Below are 12,121 nucleotides of genomic sequence, written 5' to 3' on the forward strand. Positions count from 1 at the left end.
ACATGAAAGTTGAACTGAACTTTGATGTGGTCATAAATCAGCTAAGATGAGCTCAGAAAAACACAACTAAAAGAGTTAAGGTACCTTCACATGAAACGACTTTGTAACGATATCGCTAGCGATCCGTGACGTTGCAGCGTCCTCGCTAGCGATATCGTTCAGTTTGACACGCAGCAGCGATCAGGATCCTGCTGTGATGTCGCTGGTCGCTGAATAAAGTCCAGAACTTTATTTGGTCGTCCGATCGCCGTGTATCGTTGTGTTTGAAAGCAAAAGCAACGATACCAGCGATGTTTTACACTGGTAACCAGGGTAAACATCGGGTTACCAAGCGCAGGGCCACGCTTAGTAACCCGATGTTTACCCTGGTTACCAGCGTAAAAGTAAAAAAAACAAACAGTACATACTCACCTGCGCGTCCCCCAGCGTCTGCTTCCTGACACTTACTGAGCGCCGGCCCTAAAGTGAAAGTGAAAGCACAGCGGTGACGTCACCGCTGTGCTGTTAGGGCCGGAGCTCAGTCAGTGTCAGGAAGCAGACGCTGGGGGACGCGCAGGTGAGCATGTACTGTTTGTTTTTTTTACTTTTACGCTGGTAACCAGGGTAAACATCGGGTTACTAAGCGCGGCCCTGCGCTTAGCAACCCGATGTTTACCCTGGTTACCCGGGGACCTCGGCATCGTTGGTCGCTGGAGAGCGGTCTGTGTGGCAGCTCCCCAGCGATCAAACAGCGACGCTGCAGCGATCGGCATCGTTTTCGCTATCGCTGCAGCGTCGCTTCGTGTGAAGTTACCTTTACAAACACCCAGTAAGAACAAACTCACTGATGATTTTCAGTTAATTAATTCTGCAAGGAAAAAGAAAGTCTGTGTTAACCAAATGGAGTAAAAGTTAAAAAAAAAAAGTTTGAAAAATAATTTTAATCTCCAAATAAATGCAGTTAAGTAAAAAAGACCATGTTATAGTCAAAATGGTAATATTTAGTTTTTATCAACAGAATTCAATATATAAGCTGTGATATGAAACTGCAGAAATGTCCAAACAAGCATAACAAAAGTAATGTCAGAATACTATTACAAAAGTGTATATACACCTATTAAGCAAAATACTGTATATAACCCCTTTCTCATGTACAGCACCATGGAATTAATGGTGCTATATAAATAAATAATAATAAATAATAATAATAATAATAATAATATATAGTAGAGTTAAGCAAAAAGACTCTCAGGCCCCTGGTCCAGCAACCATGTTAGTAGTCCATGGCTTCTACTTACCAGCATTCCGGCACCTCTTCTGATTCATAAGCCTTACCAAAGCTGCATGGCGCATGCTTCACAACATGCAGTACCTTTTAATCAAAAGATGTACCAAGAATGCTACCAAGTAGAAAGAGGCTTGTAGGGCTGTGATTCAGAGGCCATGGACTACAGATATGGTCATTGGATTGTGGTCCTGTTGATTTTTCTGTGCAACAATAAAATATACATATAAAAACTACAGTGCAAAAGTTTTAGGCAGTTGTAGAAGAATCCTTAATAGTTTATTTTATCCATTAAGTGTAAATTGAAAAAAACAAAAGCGAAATTTAAGTCAAATGAATATTTGGTGTGACCACACTTTGCCTTTAAAACATCATCAAAGCATAAGTACATTTGCATATAGTTTTTGAAGGAGCTCTGCATAGAGGTTATTTCAAACATTTTGGAGGGCTAACCACAGATCCTCTTTGGATGAAGGCTTGTTCAAATCCTTCCATTTCTTTATGTGGTCCCAGACAGACTATTATGTTGAGCCCAGAACTCTGTAAGGGCCACATCATCACTTCCAGAACGCCTTGTTCTTGTTTAACCTGAGATATTTTATAATGACATTGACTGTAAAGTTGGTGTCTTTGCCCTACTTCAGAATAAATCTTCCAATGTTATACTTCTATTCATGTTCTGTTTGTATATGTTAATAATTGTGTTTATGTTGCACTCTACTCAATATCTAATTTTAATTTGTGCTACATTTCAGTTCTATTAGATCACATATTGAGCTGTTAATAGGGTGCTTCTACTTTACTTGTGAAGAGCAGCAAACAGGCTAGGCATCATACAGTACCATAAAACAAGTCTCTCGTTTCTCTACTTACCAATCTCATGTTGTAAAACCCCTTTTCTTTCTTACAATTCTTCAATAAAAATGTTACAAGCTTAAAATCCTAGACCTGCTCTGCATCTTCCATAAAAAATGGTATTGAGGGAAGGAGAGATTGATAGCTGGAAGTACAGTTCAGTCTCACAGTTCTGATGGTCTCGTAAACCTTTATGATGCCGTCAGAGATCGTTGACTGAATTACAGCCACATTTTCAGTTTCTCCTTGAATCTCGCATACTGGTGGTTATCAGGTGATAGGTCTCCCTCATTCATATACAATCTATTTCTGGAAATGGAATCTATACTGTAGGTATTACTTTACTTGATCCATATTAAACATGTGCTAGAACTGATGCTTTTTTCCTTTCGTACTTAGTTCATAGATTTCTGAGACATGAAAAAAATGTGTATCGGTAAATAATTTAAGTAGGCAATTTAGTGGAAGAGTGCTTTACATGTGTTCTGTTATGGGCTCTGCTTGTTTCTATTAGCCCATTCAATGAGTAAGTTCTTATAAAGGTACGGGGAGAAAATGTCCCTGCATGGAAAAGTATATTACTCTCGAAATACCATATGCTTCCCTTGTTTATGTTTGCCTTGAAATCATCAAAATATAGATTGGACAACTAATGCAGAAAAATGTAAAAAACTGTATAATCCGTCCTGCACACAAAACTATACTTATTCAAAAGATGGAAGTGAATTGTATTTTAACCCCTTGGCGTCACAACCAGTTTTGGGCTTTATTAACATTTATTTTTATATTGTCGCTTTCCAAGAGCCGTAACTTTTTATTTTCTGAGTTGGATTTGGCAATGGTGTCATTTTAGTTATACAACTTATTAACACATTAATTAATTTTAAGTGAAGGAATATAAACAAAACAGCAATCCAGTCATAAAAAGTTTATTGTGCTCTATACGTCAGTATTGATATGAAAATTTCAAATTTCTATATATATTTAGTTTTTTTATGTTTAATCATTTTGTATAATAACTACACACTTGTAAAAAAAATTCTTTTGGGTTGCAATATTCTGAGAGCCATATATTTTATTGTTTTAAATTAGCGGAGCTGTATGCAAGCTAAATTTTTGTGTGAAAAACTGTAGTTTTTATTGGTGCCAATTTGAGGTGCAACTGACTTTCTTTTTCATCATTTTTTATGACTCTATTTGGGAGGGATAATTAAAGAAAAAAATAATCCTGAACTCATTTGATTTAACCTCTTTACCCCTGAAGCTGCTTTGCATGTCCAGGACAATTTTTACAATTTTGACCATTGTTACTTTATGAGATAATAACTCTGGAACGCTTCAAGATCCCACTGTATCTGAGAATCTTTTTTGGCGATATATTGTACTTCATAATAGTGGTAAAATTTCTTTGGTATTACTTACATTTATTTGTGAAAAAAACAAAAATTTGGTGAAAATGTTGAAAGTTTTGCAATTTTTCCAAATTTGAATTTTCATGCTCTTAAATCAGAGAGATATGTCACACTAAATAGTTAATAAGTAACATTTCCCACATGTCTACTTTATATCAGCACAATTTTGGAACCAACATTTTTTTGTTAGGATGTTATAAGAGTTAAAATTTGACCAGAGATTTTTTATTTTTCCAACAAAATTTACAAAACCATTTTTTTAGGGACCACATCATATTTGAAGTCATTTTGAGGGGTCAGGATGATAGAAGAAACCCAAAAGTTACACCATTCTAAAAACTGCACCCCTTAAGGTGCTCAAAACCACTTTCAAGAAGTTTATTAACCCTTCAGGTGCTTCATAGGAATTTTTGGATTGTGGAAAAAAAATGAACATTTAACGTTTTTTCACCAAAAATTTACTTCAGATCCAATTTTATTTTATTTTGACAAATATAACAAGAAAAAATGGACCCCAAAACAGGTTCAGTAATTTCTACTGAACATGCCAATTCTGCATATGAGGGAGAAAACCAGTGTTTGGGCGCAAGGCAGAGCTCAGAAGAGAAGGAGCGCTAGTAGACTTTTCGAAAGCAAAATTTGCTGGAACAATTGGCGGACGCCATGTCACATTTGGAGAGCATCTGATGTGCCTAAACAGTGAAAATCTCCCAAAAGTGACATCATTTTGGAAACTAGACCCTTCAGGGAACTAATCTAGATGTTTGGTAAGCACATTGAACCCTCAGGTGCTGCACAGAAGATTATAACGTTGAGCCGTGAAAATAAAAACTCAAATTTTCCCCACAAATATGTTTAGCCCCAAATGTTGCATTTTGATAAAAGTAACAGGAGAAACTGCAGCATGTAATTTGTTGTGCAATTTCTCTTGAGTACGCCGATATCCAATATGAGGGAGAAACTTACTGTTTGGGCGCACAGCAGGGCTTGGAAGGGAAGGAGCGTCATTTGATTTTTTGAATGTAAAATTTCCTGGAATCATGAGCGACCGTCATGTTACATTTGGAGAGCCCCTGGTGTGACTAAACTGGAAATCCCACACAAATGTCCCAATTTTGGAAACTAGATCACTCAAGGAATGTATTTAGATGTGTGGTGAGCACCCTGAACCCCCAGGTGCTTAACAGAAATTTATAACGTTGAGCTGTGAAAATAAAAGAATCACATTTCCCCTCAAAAATGTGATTTTGGCCCAAAATTTAGCATTTTCATAAAAACAGGGGAAATTTCTCCTGAGTACACCGATACTCCATATATGGAAGAATACTACTTTTGAGGCACAGTGCATTAGCTCAGAAGGGAAGAGGTGCCATATTGGAATTCAGATTTTGCTGTTATGGTTTGAGGGTGCCATGTCACACTGGCAGAGCTCCTGAGGTGCCAAAACAACAGAAACCCCCTATACAGTTGAGCTCAAAAGTTTACATACCTGGGAAGAATTGCTTCCTTGGCCTTTTTTTCAGAGAATATGAATGGTAACACCAAAACTTTTTCTCCACTCATGGTAAGTAGGTTAGTGAAGCCATTTATTGTCAAACTACTGTGTTTTCTCTTTTTAAATCATAATGACAACCCAAAACATCCAAATGACCCTTATCAAACTTCAGTTTTCAGAGAGTCCTGTATTTCTGCTGATCTTATTTGTGGGTTTTTCTTTGCATCCCGAACAATTTTCCTGGCAGTTTTGGACAACATTTTTGTTGGTCTACAGTACCATTGTTTTATATTTACAGAGCCCCTGATTTTCCATTTGTGCTGACTGACATTATCAATTCTTTGGATATCTGTTTTATACTGTTCAACTAACTTTTCCCGCAGAACCATTGACAATTCTTTTGCCTTCCCCATGACTCACAATCCAGAAACGTCAGTGGCTGGATGAAAGATGCAAGAGTCTGTCCGATCCCAGAAACTCACTCAGCTTTTATGCACACACACAAGCAAACAGGTCACAGGTGAGGATGCTACCCTTAGTAGCCATTCAAACCCATTTGTGTGAACGTCTGTGCATGTTATCAGGGCAAAATCACCAGGGTATGTGAACTTTTGATCAGGGTCATTTGGATGTTTTGGTTGTCATTATGATTTAAAAAGATAAAAAAGAGTAGTGTATTTTTTGGTTTGTAAGATGCACTTTTCACCCCAAAGTTTTGGGGGTAATGGGAGTGCATCTTATAACGCAGATATACCTTACCGACGCATGCACAGTTGGAGATCATCTCCCGATATCTTGGAGCCGAGATCTCCATCTGCACATGCGCCACCCCCAGAAGCCATTTTCCCCCCACATAGTAAACCATGTAAGTGCCAGGGCTCTGGGCTTTCACAAAATGTTGGTAGAGCCCTCGCACCACCAAACACCCACAGCATTGCACATCCGAACACCCCTTCATCCCAGCCTGCAGGCTGCAGAAATGCTCCACTCTTGCCTCCTCCAACAGCAACCCTGGGACCCCGCTTCACCACAGTCACAACCCACTGTAAGCAAAATGATGCATGGTTTATAAGCAGCACCACCATTTTATTAAAAAAAGTTCTTTTCCTATTTTTCTCCTCAAAATTTGGGGCGTGTCTTATAATCCGGTGTGTTTTATAATCCAGAAAATATGCTAGTTTGACAATAAATGGCTTCACCCAACCACTAACCATGAGTGGAGAAAAAGTTTTGGTGTTAGCATTCATATTGTCTGAAAAAAGGCCAAGAAAGCAAAAATTCTGCGTGGGTATGTAAACTTTTGAGCACAACTGTATGTGAACTTATTTTATGAACTACACCCCCTAATGAATTAATCTAGGGGTGCAGTGATCATATTGGCAATACATGTGCCTCACAGAACTGTATACCATTGAGTGGTAAAGAAAGAATAAATTACATATTTACCACTAAAATTTTGTTTTAGCCCCGAGTTTTTAATTTTTCTAAGGGTAAATAGGAAACATTTTTATAACAAACTGAGGTCCATTTTTTCCTGAGTGCGCCAATACCCTACATGTAATCGGGAAATATTATTCAGGCACAGTACAAAGCTCAGAAGGCAGGGAGCGCCAGATTTTACTGTTATGGTTTGCAGGTGCCACGATCCAGTAGGAGAGCTCATGAGGTGCCAACACTGCAAAACCCCCCCATACGTGATGCTATTTTACAAACTACAGCTCTCAATGAATTCATCTTGGGGTGCAGTGATCATATTGACACCACGGGTGTGTCACAAAATTTTATACCATTGGGCAGTAAAGATAAAATAGTTACATTTTTACCAACAAAAATTCTGTTTTAACCCCAAATTTTACATTTATACACAAGTGGGTAAAAATTGCACCAAACTTTGTCCCACAATTTCTACTGTACGTGGTAATACCCCATATGGGGCTGTACAGTACTACTTAGCCATATGGAGAGATTCGGGAGTAACGTTGTGCAGTTGTTCCTAGAACAGTTTGCAGACTCCATATACAGAGCACCTAATTGTTAGAGGAGCAGAATCCCCCTCAAGTCACCCCATTTTGGAAATTATACCCTCTGAGAATTTTATCTACAGGTGCAGTGACAATTTTGACTCCATGGGTATTTTCCAGAAATAAGCAGCAATGAATGTTGTTGAATGAAAATTGCAAACTGTCGTTGTAGTGACCAGTATGCTGTAGTGACCAGTACGTTGCAGTCACCAGTTCTTTATGCCCAGCCAATGCTTTTGGTGGCATGCACCCGTAAGTTAGGCGGACTCTCATTGCTTCAGAATTGCCTAGGATGCTATATGTGATTTAAGTACACTGTTGGGCTCAAAAGGGAGGGGGCATTTGAATTTGGGTGCAGAGAATTTGCTGAATTTCTTTTGGCAGGTGAGGAGCCATTTTGCTTTTTCAGAGCCTTTGTGCTACCAGTAATGAGGAAACCCCTATATTTCCATTAACAGATGACAGACCTGAGTGAGGGCTTGCTTTTTTGTGGTTTGAGTTGAAGATTTCATTGGGAACATTTTACATAACGTTTGGGACCACATTTATCCAATGCTTTACGCTGATTACTTACTTTGGACATTCCATCATAAATCTCTGAGTGACGTGATTCAGATGAAACCTCAGAGGGATCAGTGCACTATAATGAGGCAGCAGAGTTACTCTGGACTCTGTCTGGCCTCTGTTCAGCTGTGTCTTTCTTTTCAGAAGTGCACAAAACTGTGGCCAACTGCACTTTTATGTAATTCTAAAATGACAGACACCACCAGATCATGGGTCAGACGGTGTCCACAGTGCCTCCATTTGCCTCACTATAGCGAACCTTCCTCCAGGGTTTCCGTCTAATCGCGTATTTCAGAGATTTACACGAAAACCCTAGTGAAAGTGCTCAGCGCAGACTGCAGCATAAATGTGCGCCGAGCCTTACTGCGATCTTTGGGAGGCAGAATGGAAAAATCAACAGTAGGTGAAGAAATAGTTTTATTTTTTACACCGCTCTTCATGCAGTATAAGTGACTAGGCGACTTTATTCTTCGGGTCAGTGCGATTACAGTGATACCAGATTTATTTTGGGTTTTTATGTTTGACTGACTTTATGATCACTTTTTAATTCAAAGCTTGGAAGTAGGCATGAACAAAGCACAATACATCTGAAATTGCTTTTTTAATTTTATTTTTCATGGTGTTTATGTGTGTAACTACAATTATGGTGATACTCAAATTATATTTTTTGTTATATTTTCTATTTTTGCACCAGAAAATCATTTTCATTTTCTGAATATAGAACAGGCCTTGTTTTTGTCGAGCCGATACAGCTCACCGCATTGATGAGGGAAGGAGCGTTATGCTCTTTCTCCCATCATCCTCATGTCAGCATCTGGAGTCGCCGACACTGCCAACGGGTGTGATGACATCACTGCCCAGCGCCCACTGTCAGGAGATGAGCGGGGGTGGGAGCACGGAGCACCGCTGAAACAAGGGGGAAGAGAGGTGAGTATTTATTGTGTTTTTTTCTGGGGGCTGCCTTATACTACAGGGTCTACCTATGGGGGTACTGTCTTATACTCCAGGGTCTGCCTATAGGAGTACTGTCTTATATTACTGGGTCTGCCTATGGGAGGTGCTGCCTTGTACTACAGGGTCGGCCTGTGGGGTGCTGCCTTATACTATAGGATCTGCCTTTGGGGTGCTGCCTTATACTGCAGGGTCTGCCTATAGGGGTACTGTCTTATTCTACAGGGTCTGCCTATAGGGGTGCTGCCTGATACTACAGGGTCTGCCTATAGGGGTACTGTCTTAAACTACAGGGTCTGCCTATAGGGGTGCTGCATTATACTACAGGGTCTGCCTATGGTGGTGCTGCCTTGTGCTATATTGAGGACTATCTGGCACATTATACTATATGGAGGTTATCTATGAGGCCATCATACAGTGTGGAGATTACAGCGAAGGGGCCATCATACAGTGTTGGAGCTATCAAACAGTTTGGAGGCTACTAAGGGGTCAATATACTGTGTGGGTGGTACTATACAGTGAGGGGGCATTATACTCTGTATAGGGGAGCTGTACAGGGGGGCAGACTCGGGACTTTATTAAATGTAAAGTGGGCACTTATTGTTATAGGGGAACTCAGGTTACTGTGATTGTCAAAAGGGCACACAGGGCATTATTACTTTCTAGGGGGCAAAATATGGGCACTGTTTTCAAGGGAACTTGCGCCCAGCATTACTATATTATACAGGAGTGCTTTAGAATTTAGAGGGCACAGAGAACCACACAGCAGGTGCAGTAATAGGGACACATAAGGCAGCATCGGCTCAGTACTGGGGTATCAGCAAGATCAGGAGTTTGTGCAGGTTGGGAATAGATGGTAATAGCTGGAATGTGAGAAGTGAAACATGTCTTTGTTGTATTCTCTGCAGCCGAGTGCTGGGTGGAAGAAGTTGTCATGTCGGTCTGGGCCAGATGGAAAAGATGGCAAAAATAAACGATTCCATCAGAAACAACGTCAGCGGTAAGTCATCATCTGCAACTGTACTGTGATCTCTATATGTTCTGTAGGGCTGATATCTACCACTGACCATATGGCTGTAATATCCATGTTGCTCTTTATATAGAGATTATCTTCAGTAACAGTGCTGTCATCTGCTGAGGTTCTCCTCCACTATTAGGGGGTGTCACCGAGTTGTAATCAAGGTTACCTGGTTAGGGGCTCACTCAGAAGCTTTACCCCCTGAACCAAAACCCTAGCTACGCCTCTGGTACAGAATGTACAATGTAATATGTAGAATGAAAGTCCCTCTGTATCAGTATGTCATTGTTAGTTTGCTTACTGTAAGTGATGTCTGTAATTTGTTTGTAACCCCTCCTCGTGTACAGCACCATGGAATCAATGGTGCTATATAAATAAATAAATAATAATAATAATAATAGTACAGGTTGTTACGAACGAGACCACATATGTGTTGTTTTTGTGAAGGTCTTGTTTTTATTTAAAGTTAAACCATTTTTTATATATGTACCTTATTTTTCCGATTATAAGACGCTCCGGATTATAGACGCACCCCAAATTTTGAGGAGAAAAATAGGAATAAAACATTTTTTAATAAAATGGTGGTGCTTCTTATAATCCATGCGTCTTACTGAATACCGGGGGTGGTGACTGCGGTGAAGCAGGGTCCCAGGGTTGCTGCTAGAGGAGGCAAGAGTGGAGCGTTGCTGCAGGCCGCAGGCTGAAATGAGGGGGTGTTTGGATATGCGATGCGCTGCTGTGCATGTCTGGTGCTCCGGGTGTCCGGTGCTGCTACAGCTGCAGATGGAGATCTCAGCACCAAGATCTCAGGAGATGATCTTGGTGCCGAGATCTCCATCTGCGCATGCGCCGCCCCAGCAGCCATTTTCCCGGAGTCGACCGCATAGGAAACCGTGGAACTGCAGGGGCTCTGGCCTTTCACAAAATGTCAGCAGAGCACCCGCAGGAGTACAAGACACCCGCAGCAGCATCGGACACCCGCAGCAGCACCAGACACCCGCAGCAGCACTGGACACCCACAGCGGCATGCCGCACATCCGAACACCCCCTCATCCCAGCCTGTGGCCTGCAGCAACGCTCCACTCTTTCCTCCTCCAGCCACGGCTGGTTAGGTATATCCGCATTATAAGATGCACCCCATTTTCCCCCAAAATTTGAGAGAAAAAAGTGCGTCTTATAATCCGAAAAAATCTGTATATATTTTTTTCTTTTTTACAATATTTCCTAGATCAACAAGGGATTTTCGACATGTCATTATTTGAACATACTTATGTACTACAGTGTATTATCTAACATGTCAGTGTGTGACTGACAGCACATCAAGCTGGTCTGCAGTGCAGTCTGATCTGATGATGATTGTGATAGAAATGGAGGGCATTGTTAGTCCTCCTTGCTGCCACAGCAACTGTTTTCCCATAGGTAATGTATAGTGTCTGGTTCTCAGCCTATTAGCGACCCCCATACTTTACGATTAGGCAGGCTGACCAGCACTTTCTCAATGCATCCCATGTGAACACCCCTGTATGCAAGACTCAATGCGCTGGACACTATGCATTACATACATGTGAACATGTATACAGGCCTCTATTGTGCAGATGTAACTAAGCAGTCACCCTTTCCATGAACTGGAAGTTTGTGAGTGGCAGTCTATTTAGTATTTTGCACCTGTGTTTTGCAACATCTTTGTTATATGGGTTGGCTGCATCCTGTAGTGCATTTGTTCAGAGACCTGGATAGGTAAGCGGTGCTGCCCCTTTTTCTGCTGTATTTAGTAACAAGGGGGGCAAAGAAGAAAAGGATGTGAGGTCCCCCCTATTTTTACTAACCAGCAAAGGCTTAACATACAGCTGTGGGATGTGATTAATAGCTTGGGAAGGGATGATAGATATTGACTAGTGATGAGCGAGTATACTCGTTGCTCAGGTTTTCCCAAGCACGCTCGGGTGGTCTCTGAGTATTTGTGATTTGTGACTGCTCGGAGATTTAGTATTTGTTGACGCAGCTGCATGATTTACGGCTGCTAGCCAGCCTGAGTACATGTGGGGGTTGCCTGGTTGCTAGGGAATCCCCACATGTATTCAAGCTGTCTATCAGCTGTAAATCATGCAGCTGAGGCAACGAAAACTAAATCTCCGAGCACTTACAAATCCTCGGAGACGACCCGAGCATGCTCGTGAAAACCCAGGCAATGAGTATACTCGCTCATCAGTAATATTGACCCCTCCCAGACCAAGACCACTAGTCCATTAGATGCACCAATTCTCACGCTTAGCCTCAGCTCTTCCCACTTGCCCTAGTGCAATGGCAAGTGGGGTAATAGTTTTGTGGTAGATGTCAAATATTTTATGTCCACTGACATCAAGCCCCAGGGGTTAGTAATGCAAAGGCATCAATAAGACACCCCATTACTAACCCTGCACTCAAAATTAATAAAGACACACACAGAAAAGTCCTTTAAATGTACAAATCACTCCTCCACAATTACCCTAAAAAACAATCAATCAAAGTAATCCTCACCTGTCTGCTGTTACCCCATGAGCG

General features: G+C 40.9%; 1 protein-coding gene across 2 annotated transcripts in view; it reads left to right on the forward strand.

The window, feature by feature from the left end:
- The window catches only part of LRRC2 (leucine rich repeat containing 2), a 611,884-nt gene that overhangs the window by 433,787 nt on the left and 165,976 nt on the right, over positions 1-12,121 (forward strand). The gene's annotated exons all lie outside the window — the stretch shown is intronic.

Source organism: Ranitomeya variabilis, chromosome 1 (assembly GCF_051348905.1).
Source record: "Ranitomeya variabilis isolate aRanVar5 chromosome 1, aRanVar5.hap1, whole genome shotgun sequence".
Classification (NCBI taxonomy): Eukaryota; Metazoa; Chordata; class Amphibia; order Anura; family Dendrobatidae; genus Ranitomeya; species Ranitomeya variabilis.